Below are 12,447 nucleotides of genomic sequence, written 5' to 3' on the forward strand. Positions count from 1 at the left end.
TGTGGTGTGAACTGTGCACGCACCAGGTACTTGAGATACAGGAAAGCTGAACGACTTTATCTGTCCAAGGAAGCCAGGGCACCTTTGCAGAGAACAAAGAGGTACACATTGATAGACACCACTCATACAGGAGTCAGGAGACTCAGGTTCAATCCCTGGGTTGGGAAGACCCACTGGAGGAGGAAATGGCAACCCACTCCAGTACTCTTGCCTGGAGAATTCCATGGACAGGCTACAGTCCATATATTGCAAAGAGTCGGACACGACTGAGCAACTAACACTTTCACTTCCGTTCTTTCCACAGTCTTAGGTTTCCAGCAAAGTAGCACAAATTCATGAGGAGGCCCCATGTGTGCGTAGTCTCTGACGTAGATTGAGCAGTTCCGCAGCCTTATGAACTTAAGATGTTTCACATCTAAGCACAAGTGCAGTCTTCCTTTTTTGCTCCATTAAATTTCATTCTCCACACAGTATTTGGAACAATCCCACTGGAAAGGTACATCAGGTCCAGTCACTTCCCTCCTTACATGTTTTCCTACTATGCTTAGAATAACATCTGAGCCCCACTCCTGTCTCCTGGATTACAACCTGACCCTGTCTACCTCTCCAGCGTCTCTCCCACCCCATCCTGGTTCTCCACACCCGCACTACACAGCCTCACAGACTCTAGTCTGTTCCATTGAACACATTAAGCTTGTCCCTGCCCCAGAGCTTTGCACTAGCTGTTTCATCTTGGAATCTTCTTTTCCTTAATCTTCCCTTGGTGAATTTTCTCTTGTCATTCCAACATCTATTTAAATGTCACCTCTTGGTAAGAGCTTTCCTGATCGCCTAATCTAAGTTGACTAGTCAATCTCTATTATGTAAACTAATTTAAATTATCTCCATAACACTTATCACTTCTGTTTTTTTTCTTGTGCACTTGTTTATTTGTCTTTCCCTGGCCTAGAATATCAGTTCTTGTTACATTCCAGTGCCTAGAGCAGCAGCTGAAACGTAGTCATCTATTTTATGTTTATTTTAATGAATAAATGAATCTGATGTGTCATCTGTTGTGAGACAGAAGCCAATAGGAGGATTTCTGCTTGATGGTTGGTCCCGGGGTTGAGGACTGTTAGAGGGAGTTAAGAAAGGATAGACGTGGTGGTAAACTTGTTAATTTGTGCATATGGACAAGGGTTCCCTACTTATAACTTGTACCTTTGTATGAAATATAAAATGCCTCACACCAGAGCTGGGGTGTTGTGTTGGTGGGAGGTGGGAGGATTGGACCTCAGTTTCCACCCAATACCTGAATGGCTGCCTTTGAATTTTTTGGACACGATTTGTGTGGTAATTCGTGGTCTTGTGTGTGGGCAGTCCTCTTGATGCCCCTATGTGTAGGTGGTTAGAACCAATTAATAGAGTCTCCTATATCTCAGACATGTGATGTCAAAAATGGTAAGATTTGCAGAGAGGGAACAGAGCTGAATTCCAGAGCCCTTGCTACTTAACCAGCTATGTAAATTGTGCAAGTCACTTTTAGAAACTCAGATGTCTTGTCTGTAAAATGAGGGTGGTTGCAATAATACTTGGCATTACCTATATCTTTGGGTTATTTTGTGAAGCAAATGAAATAAGGTACAAGAAGTGTGTTAGTCACTCAGTCGTGTCTGACTCTTTGCAACCCCATGGACTGTAGCCCATTCATGGAATTCTCCAGGCAAGAATATTGGAGTGGGTAGCCATTCCCTTTTCCAGGGGATCTCCCTGACCCAAAGATTGAACTCGGATCTCCTGCATTGCAGGCAAATTCTTTACTATCTGAGCCACCAGGGAAGCAAGGTACAGGAAAGTCCTTGGTAACTCTAAAGTTTTCAGAGTGCAAAAATAGTTCTAAACTAACATTAGTTATTATCATTATTAGAACTGACAGATGGGAAGCCTTTGTTTACATAATAATACCCAGGGAACTGATCATATTACCAGAAATATTTGCATAAGAAAGATTCTGTTTGGGTTTGGTTTTTAGATTTTGATAACCTTAAGCAGAAGCTAAACCTCACTAACAACAGTGTTTGCCAACTCAGGATCTCCAGAGAGCTCTCCAGGCAAATCTGGCTTGTTCTCATTTGTCTACTAGCTCATTACAACAACACACTGCTTTGACTGAGAGAGATGTCTTGCATGGTACCTCTGCATCTTTCTCCTTAGAGTGGCCCCTTATCTCTGAATCCTTACTGCCACTGCTCGTACCCAGGGGTTTATAACTTATTCACCTTACTGCTTCAGAGTTGCCATGGTAACTTATCCTTTTCTATCTGTGGACCCAGACGTGTTTCAAACTTTCTTATCCTTACATGCAAAACTTGCTTTGCAGAATAAAAGGAACTATTCATACTTTTTTGGTTGTTGTTGCTGTTTAGTTGTTAAGTTGTAGCTGACTCTTTTGTGACCCCATGGACTGTAGCCCACCTGGTTCCGCTGTCCATGGGGTTTCCTAGGCAAGAATGCTGGAATGGGTTGCCATTTCCTTCTCCAAGGGATGTTCCTGACCCAGGGATCAAACTCCTGCATTGGCAGTCAGATTCTTTATCACTGAGCCACAGGTAAGCCTAAATAAATGCCCCTGGTTAAAATATCAAAAGTACCAAAGACAGTTGTACCCAAAAATAAGGAATGGCAATCCTCTGCCTAACTCTTCCTCGTCCTTTTCTCTACTCTCTAGCCTTACTCCCATCTTTAATTATTTTACTTGCCTTTTTGGTAATAACCTCCATATACATATATCCAAACATTATATTTATATTACTTGATTCATCTATTTTATTTAAAAAAAAAAATCTGGGCAGGGAACATGCATATGGCTTGCATTTGTTCCCTGACCAGGGATCAAACCGACGCCTTTGGCAGTGAAAGTGCAGAGTCCAAACCACTGGATCAACTTATTTTCATCAATTTTAAACATTATGTTTAAACATTAATTTTAAATATTATGACTTGCTTTTATTATAACGATGAGAGTTTTACTTTTCTCCCACATCACATCTGCATTTTTTAATATATTTTAAAATTAATGTTTTAATTTTACTGTTTTTAGTTGACTCAGTTATATATATTTATAATATTGTGACTATAAAACATTTTTCTTTTGGTTGCAGAGCAAGGTTTTGTTCTATTACTATGCTTTCTTTCTGGCATAGCTCTTCTACTTCCCCATACACATGTACCCTATCCCTTGAGTCTCTATTTCCTCCTTCCCTTCTATCTTCCTTTCTTTCTGATGTCTTCATTTTCAAATGCTCTATCATATCTATAGAATAGGTAAATAGATCTATAGAAAGTGTCTTTTTATTTTTTTAACACTCCTCTGGAGCTCTCCCTTCCAGTTCATTCCACTTTCCCTCCTCTTCCAACTTCACCAGTTATATTTAGTTCTGCTGCAGAGTTGTTATCCTGAAATTTCTCTGATTTTTTTTGGGGGGGCGGGGATTGGAGTCACTGTGTCCTGAATTGCATGAATATCTCTTAATTTACAGCTTAATTTTTTCCTGGAAAACCTCCTTAAGTAACTTTCTAAGAAAGGATGTTTTAGGTAACTTCCAGAAAAGCATTTCTCAAAATGCTTTTATTTTGCCTTTACCCAAAATGGATAGTTTGTCCTGGTGTAAAATTTGAGTTGGGAAATATTTTCTCTTAAATTTTTGAAGGAATTCATTATATTGTCTCTAGCTTCTATTCTGATAATTATGTGTTTGAGAGGTGATTTTTTTTTTCCTATTAAAAATCATTTTGAATGTTTAGCCGTGTTACTTTAGGGATTTCATGATACTTTTTTTAAGGGCTGGCCTTTTAGTCTTCTTTTGTTGATATTCAGTGATTCTTGCAGTTTGGACTCATGCCTCCTGTTGTTGTCATTGTTGCTTATTTGTTCAGTTGCTCGGTCATGTCCAGCCCTTTGAGACCCCATGGACTACAGCATGCCAGGCTTCTCTGTCCTTCACATCTCCCAGGGCTTGCTCAGTCTCACGTCCATTGAGTTGGTGATGCCATCCTTATCTCTGGCAAATTTTCTGAAATTATTAGGTTGATATTTCTTAATTCTCTGATCTCTTTTTCCCCTCTGAAATTTCTGAGGCTTGATCTTCTGAATTTATTCTGTCCTTTTCCTCTCATATATTCTATCTCATGGTTATTTAGTTCTGTTTTTTGGAGATTTCCTTGAGTTTATCTTGTAAATCTTCTGCTGAATTTATTTTTTAATCTTAGCAATCATATATTTAAGACTTTACTCTGATTTTTCTATATTAGTCTGTTTTTAAGGATGCAGTCATTTTCTGAGGCTAAAAGTAAGATGAATTCTGAATTTTTTTCCCAGTGCAGTATATCTAATTCATTTGTAGTAAACTTTTCTTTTTCCTTTTTTCCCCCCTCTTAATTCTAATCTGTCTTTCATGCTGGTGGATTTTCTCAAGTGTACAGTGCTTATTCACAATAAGAAACACACTTTTATAGCCCTATTAATATGATTTTTTAAAAGGGTACTTATTTGTGAATTTCTTCTTTTAGGGGGAGAAACCTGAAGACAGTGGAGAGGATAGGTTTTCTTTTTCTCAGTTCCCTTATACTTATTTCATGTACAGACCTTTTATTCATACTCCATTTTCTCTGCTTTGTATTTCTTGTGCTGAATTTTTATTACTAAAAACAGTGAATGTTTTTCATAACTCTTATTGGCAGGAACCATATTTTGAAAAACAATTATTTATCAAGTTTTCTGACGTGCCAGACACAGTAAGACAAGCAATGGGACAAATATAAAGAATACATAGAGTAAGTGTTCATATTTTAGTGGAGGGGTTTAGTAATTTTATCTAAATACCCAGGTTTAAATCCAATCTGAGCCACTAAAAGCAGAACATAGAGTGTAGACTGCTTTTCTGTGCCACGGCTTAGATTGTTTGAAAGGACTTTGGTTTCACAGAGATGTAGATCTCTGGATTTCTATAAGGGCCTATGACTTAGTGGAGTTAGTGGTTGTCTCTGAACTAAATTACCATCACCTAGCATCTCTATTGGGCTTCCCTGATGGCTCAGCAAGTAAAAATTCACCTTCAGTGCAGGAGACACAGGAGACACAGGAGACATGGGTTTGATCCCTGGGTCAGGAAGATTCTCTAGAGAAGGAAATGGCAACCTGGTCCAGTATTCTTGCCTGGAAAAACCCCATGGACAGAGGAACCTGGTGGGCTATAGTCTAAAGGGTCACAGAGCGTGGACACGACTAAGCATTCAGGTACCACACGGCAAGGCATGGCATAGCATCCATATTGTTACAATTAAATCACAGTGCTCAAGTTCACAGTTCCTTTATTCTGTGACTCTGAAGAACCCAACTTCAACAAATGTTTTATCAGACATTTTTTGAGGAGCAGAGTGTGCCAGGCACAGAGTCCTTCTATTCAGGAACTCCCAGGTTAGTAGGCATTGGTTGGAAAGTGGGGGACACACCTATAGACAGATTACTAACATGCAAGTACAGTGATGGCTCTATGAAAATCCTCTTCATTTTTCCAATCCTACTTAATGTTCCCTCTTCCCCACCCACAACAAGAAACCAGAAATGTAGCCCAACAGAGTTCCTCTCCCAAAGGCTCTGAGAGGAGGAGAGAGTCTGAGGAATCTGGCACCAAACATCTGTAACCCAGATGCACCTATCAAAGGGAGAGTATTTATCAGACTCGGGAATGGTCAGAAGGAGATATGAATTATAGATAACATTACCCAGCCAGTTGAACAGAATTACCAAGATAGAGAAACTTGGCCTGTGGAAAGTGAAGGCTACATAGGCCAGATGTCTATTTCTATATCGTAGCTACCCTAAGAGAGGGTCTACAATTGCTGTGGGAACGAGGGCTTGAAAGTCCTCTTTAGGAAAATCCCAAATGTCGTTGGCTACGCCCTATGATGTATCTTAGAAAGCCAAGTCAAGGGAATGTCTATGCCCTAAGGGAAACCCAGCTTCCCTGACCTTTGCAGTCTGAAGCTTCTTTTTTGGTCATGACTTATTTTTGTTGTTTTTCTCTCTAAAACTATGTCCCAGAGATGAAGGGTGCTTTGCTGCTGAATCTACTTTCCATCCCTTGCTCTACCTCCCCTTTTCACATGAGTTTAGTATCCAACCAAATCTAGAACATTGTGTTTGCCTCTTTGCTTTGGTTTCGGTCAGATTTCATCACTCTATTAGCATGTGGAGGAGGACAATCACCAAATAAAAATAAATGACTGAGCATAGTTTAAGCGAGTCATCAGCCACCTAGTGTCACCATGCTCTGAAGCAGACAATGGGATGATGACGGCATGCATTTGTTTTCTGATGCCTGTGGTGAGCTGAGGTCTCTGTGTCTTGGTGCCTTATTGTCTCTTCTCTGCCTCATTGCCCGAGTTTTGATGGTGAGGAGTTTGAGGGCAGAAAGACTATTGTATATAGCAATGCTAGAGCATGGTCCAGGCTTGCGTTTGTGCTAAGTTGCTTTAATCATGTCTTATTCTTTTGCAACTCCATAACCTGTAGCCCACCCATCTCCTCTGTCCATGGGGATTCTCCAGGCAAGAATACTGGAGTGGGTTGCCATGCCCTCCTCCAGGGTACCTTCCTGACCCAGGGATCGAGCCCACGTCTCTTGTGTCTCCTGAATTTCCAAACAAGTTCTTTACCACTAGTACCACCTGGGAAGCCCCAGAGCATGGTCCACTTCCCTCTAAACAGGTCCTCAAGAGGGTGGACTGGGAGGTGCCCTAAAGGAGCATGCCAGAGAGTGGTACCTGCAGTTGCACGCTCTTGGATATATATCTCAGGACAGGAGGGCAGATGCACATGACATCCAAGGGAACAGGTGGAGAAATCGGTGCTGCACAGAGCTGGGTGCCCTGGTTTAGCTGTGCTTTGCTCACTCACCCTCTGTGGCTGTTGAGCCAAAGGAACGGTTGGACTGGGCCCCTGCAGCAGCAGATCTGTTAAACATCAGCCAGGCTTCATTATAGGTTTCTTTTGAAGTTGGGATTCAAAGTTCCCTGCAGCCAAAAAAAACATGGATGGGGAAAATAAGTGTAAGGGGGTAGAAGAGGGCAGAGAGAAAATAAATGAAGGAGAAACTTTAAAACCAAACAGCAAGAAAACCTCTGAACCCCTCCACTGCAATATACACAGGCCACACAAACTCTAAAGAAACAAGTCTCACCTTCTTATACGCACTTTACCTGGCAAAGGGAATAGAAGGGAAGGAATAGGAGAATAACTTGCAGGTAAGCTCAGAAAGTGTACTAACAAGTAGAAATGTCTCTCATTTGCTTTCCTACAGGCCAAATTCTCCATAGTTTCAACAGGTACTATTTTATGGAATAAATCATATCCACAATTTTTCTGTTCATCTAAATGGCTCAGTGAATCCCTCTCCCCAGGTGAGTGGGGAGAGGTTGTTTTTCTCCTTTTCGGGGCTATTTTCTAGCCAAATAGGCCGACTTGTGAGAGAGCCTTGCGGTATGTCTGGGTTAAAAATATTTCCTCTTAGAAAAATTTTAGGAGAGACCCTGGTCTCCAAACACATTCAGTTGTTCAAGATACCTGGGTATTTTCCTAGGAGCTGGGGTGCTGGCCCTAGTACCCTGGCCAGATGCCAGTCTGTCTCAGAGGATTTCACTTAAGGATCTTTTCTTAGAATTTAAGCCTAGGAATCTGAAAGACAGCTGCACACTTACACATGTTTTCCTTTTTTCCCCCCCTCTAGGAACTCTGTTTGCATTTTACTTTTGTGACTGAATAGAAGTCACAGAGAAGTAGGTTGGGGAGTGGATGGAATATGTAGTTTGGCCCTCATGGGTTTTTTTGAAGATTTGCTTCACCCTCAGGAGGAAGATGCTGACTCACTTATTTTCTGAACCCTCATGCATCTCTCACTTCTCATCAGGAGCTCTATCCGCAGCAGTAGACCTGATTTTCTTCTCTTGATGCTTGGCTAATTCCTACTTTCAAGTCTAGTTCCCATGTCATTCCCTCTTTCCTAGGAATAGTATAGAGATTGGTTTAGTTGCTAAGTCATGTCTGACTCTTGTGAGCCCATGGACTATGGCCCTCCAGGTTCCTCTGTCCATGGGATTCTCCAGGCAAGAATACTGGAGTGGGTTGCCATTTTATTTCATTTGATCCCTCATTCAGATGGGCTTCCGCGATGACTCAGTGGGTAAAGAATTTGCCTGCAATGCAGGAGACACAGGAGACGTGGGTTGGATAGCTGGGTCGGGAAGATCCCCTGGAAAAGGAAATGGCAACCTGCTCCAATATTCTTGCCTGGGAAACCCATGGACAGAGGAGCCTGGTGGGTTACAGTCCATAGGGTCTCAAAGAGGTGGACACAACTGAGCGACTAACACACACACACACACACACACACACACACACACACACACACACACAACATTTCATTTGTACCACTTTTCATCCCCTATTGCCATCACTCTGCTCTAATCCCATTGTCTCTCACCTGTGTTATTACAATAGCCTCCTAAGAGGTCTCCCCACTTTTGCTCTTGCACAACCACCCCTGCCCCGCCTGGGTTTGTTTTTAACATAGCAGCCAGGGTAACCCTAGTAGACTACACTTCAGATCAAGTCATTCTTCTGCCCAGATTCTGCAGCAGCTTCCCAGCTCACTCAGAGTCAAGGCCAGCAGCAGTGCAATGACCGACAGGGCCCTCACTGGTCTGGTACCACTTACTCTGTGGCCTCATCTCCCACCAGGCCTCCCTTGTTTGCTCCATTCCAGCCACAGTGGCCTTCTCATTGTCCCTTGGCTTAACAGACACACTCCTGCCGCATAAACTTTTCAGTGACTTTTCATTCTGCTGGAATGTTCATCCTCCAGATTCCTACATGGCTAGTGTTCCCACTTCCTTCCAGGCTTTTTTTCAAAGTCACCTTCTAGTGCAGCCTTTCCTGGTGACCTCACTTAAAATCCCAGTTCCTCTAACTCTTTATGATTTCTTCTCTGTTTTATTTTTCTTTTTAGAATCTGACACTAACGGGCTACATATTTTTAATTTTTGCTTAATGTCCATATTCTCCATTAGAATGCAAGTTCCATTAGAGAGGGAGTTTTTGTATGTTTGAGTTATTATTTTACCCTAGCACTTGGAAAAATAAATGCTATGAGTGTTCAACAAATAACTGTTGCATAAACGAATATTCTTACCCTCATATGCTGCTGCTACTGCTAAGTTGCTTCAGTCGTGTCTGACTCTGTGCAACCCCGTGGACTGCAGCCTACCAGGCTTCTCCATCCATGGGATTTTCCAGGCAAGAGTACTGGAGTGGGTTGCCATTGCCTTCTCCTTCATATAGTGGTTGGCAAATTATGTCCTGTGGACTAAATTTATCTAAGCACTTGTTTTTGTAAATGAATTTTTATCAGAATGAAGTCACATGCATTTGTTCACATATTGTCTATCACTGCTTTCATGTGGCAGAGTTGTGTAGTTACAACAGAAACTATGTGGCCCACAAAACCTGAAATATTTACTATTTGGTCTTTTACAGAGAAAGTTTGCCAACTCCTTGAGTACGTACTTACCACACAATGTTATAATTACATAAGCTTCCCAAGTGGCACTAGTGGTAAAAATCAACCTGCCAATACAGGAGACTTATGAGACTCAGGCTCAATCCCTTGGTCAGGAAGATCCCCTGGAGAAGGAAATGGCAACCCACTCCCATATTCTGCGTGGAGAATCCCATGGACAGAGGAGCCCAGCAAAATATGGTCCATAGGATGGCAAAGATTGGACACTACTGAAGGGACTTATTGGAAAAGACTCTGATGCTGGGAGGGATTGGGGGCAGGAGGTGAAGGGGACAACAGAGAATGAGATGGCCGGATGGCATCACCAACTCGATAGATGTGAGTTTGAGTGAACTCCGGGAGTTGGTGATGGACAGGGAGGCCTGTCGTGCTGCAATTCATGGGGTCGCAAAGAGTCAGACATGACTGAGCGACTGAACTGACTTAACTGAAGGGACTTAGTGTGCACACATTCATGCATTATCATTGTCCTTTGTTACTTGTCTCTTGTACAAAACTTTAGGCTATTCATAGTTCTTGTAACATAAATGAAGTCGCTCAGTCGTGTCCGACTCTTTGTGACCCGTGGACTATAGCCCACCAAGCTCCTCCGTCCATGGGATTCTCCAGGCAAGAATACTGGAGTGGGTTGCCATTTCCTTCTCCAGGGATCTTCCTGACCCAAGGATCGAACCCAGGTCTCCCACATTGCAGGCAGACGCTTTAACCTCTGCACCACCAGGGAAGGAAGTACTCAATTGATATTTTTTAAATGAATTGACATGTATATGAATGCCAAATCAGTGATATGGGGGAAATGACAGTGTTGGGCAAGGGTTTGGGAAGGGTAGAGTATGCCACTCTGTATTAAAGGAAGACAGGTATTCAGAATCTATATTCTAGCCGTCCTTCCTACTGGCTCCCTTATTGTGGTAGGATTGCCATATTCAGATGTAAGTAAAATAACTAAAGATACCTATGAAAGGTGAATATATTAGCTGAGGGAAAGGCTGTAAGCCATTTCAAAAACAGTTTTGCTTATTTATGTTATTTCTGGTTGCACGATGTCTTTGCTGCTGTTCATGGGCTTTTCCCTGGTTGCAATGCACAGACTTCCCATTGCAGTGGCTCCTCTTGTTGCAGAGCACAGGCTCTAGGCATGTGGATTCATAGTTGTAGCTCATGGGCTCAGTAGTTGTAGCTCATGGGCCCTAGAGTGTGTGGGCTTCAGTAGTTAAGGCTGCCAGGATCTAGAGCACAGGCTCAGTAGTTGTGGGGCACAGGCTTAGCTGCCCTGCAGCATATGTAGTTTTCCCAGACCACACATTGAACCAATGTCTTCTGCATTGGCAGGTGGATTCTTTAAAACTGAGACACCAGGAAAGAGCCCTGGGTAAGCCATTTTACTCATTGTCTCATTATTTGAGTGACTGAACTCCCAGATGGCTCTGAAACTATGAAACATGGAGTACAGTTGATAATCAGAGAAATAGTCAATTACAGTAGCCAGGAAGTAAGATGCATCCTCATTAGCTGGAGAGACAGTGATTGAGAGAAAGAGCAGACTCTGCAAAGGGGTGCAGGGCCCTTCAATGAGTAATGGTCTCTTTGAGGTGATGTCAGAGATTAGCCAAGTTCCTACCAAACATTTAGCTTTTGTGGTTGTAAAAAAACAGAAATTCACTCAAGTTAACTAGAAAAAAAAAGGATTTATTGTACAATTACAAATGGACTATAGCTACAAGGCTGCTAGGGACTAAGGCAGGCTTTGCACTCGTTTCTATTCAAGGTCTCCACATCTTAGTGCATCTGCACCATTCAGACCTTGTTCCTAGTTTGCTGGATTACTCATAGTTCCTATTCTCTTATGGCTTTGGTTTAAAACGACTCAGGTTTCTGTGGCTCCTGCTTTATCTCATTGAGTGTTAAGATTCATATCCAATTGCTAACTGCCTCAGCCTCTTGCAAATTGTTGCTCAAATTCTGCAGATAATCAACAGTGACTTGGCCTAACTCATCTCTACACATCAGGCTAGAGATCATAGGTTTCTGGCCAGCTTTGAATTTAAGCAACTGTGGCCAAAAAACAGGATGACAGGGAGGGCTCCTCAGGGTTCCAAGGCAACATCACTCAGCTGGTGCCAACACTCTGGGTAGAGCAAGCTGGTTTTTCATCTTTACTTCTTGGAGACTCCTGACATGCATAATTTCTTAAAGAGCATCATGACCCAGATAATCATGATGGTGTGATTACTCACCTAGAGCCAGACATCCTGGAATGTGAAGTCAAGTGGGCCTTAGAAAGTATCACTACAAACAAAGCTAGTGGAGGTGATGGAATTCCAGTTGAGCTATTTCAAATCCTGAAAGATGATGCTGTGAAAGTGCTGCACTCAATATGCCAGCACACTTGGAAAACTCAGCAGTGGCCACAGGACTGGAAAAGATCAGTTTTCATTCCAATCCCAAAGAAAAGCAATGACAAAGAATGATCAAACTACCACACAATTGCACTCATCTGACACATTAGTAAAGTAATGCTCAAAATTCTCCAAGCCAGGCTTCAGCAATATGTGAACCGTGAACTTCCAGATGTTCAAGCTGGTTTTAGAAAAGGCAGAGGAACCAGAGATCAAATTGCCAACATCTGCTGGATCATTGAAAAAGCAAGAGAGTTCCAGAAAGACATCTATTTCTGCTTTATTGACTATGCCAAAGCCTTTCACTGTGTGGATCACAATAAACTGTGACCTACCTCTTGAGAAATTTGTATGCAGGTCAGGAAGCAACAGTTAGAACTGGACATGGAACAACAGACTGGTTCCAAATAGGAAAAGGAGTACATCAAGGCTGT

General features: G+C 42.2%; 1 protein-coding gene across 1 annotated transcript in view; it reads left to right on the plus strand.

Annotated features, from left to right (window-relative positions):
- The window catches only part of PAPPA2 (pappalysin 2), a 309,776-nt gene that overhangs the window by 47,169 nt on the left and 250,160 nt on the right, over nucleotides 1–12,447 (plus strand). The window lies entirely within an intron of this gene.

This window comes from Capricornis sumatraensis, chromosome 14 (genome assembly GCF_032405125.1).
Source record: "Capricornis sumatraensis isolate serow.1 chromosome 14, serow.2, whole genome shotgun sequence".
Lineage (NCBI taxonomy): Eukaryota > Metazoa > Chordata > Mammalia > Artiodactyla > Bovidae > Capricornis > Capricornis sumatraensis.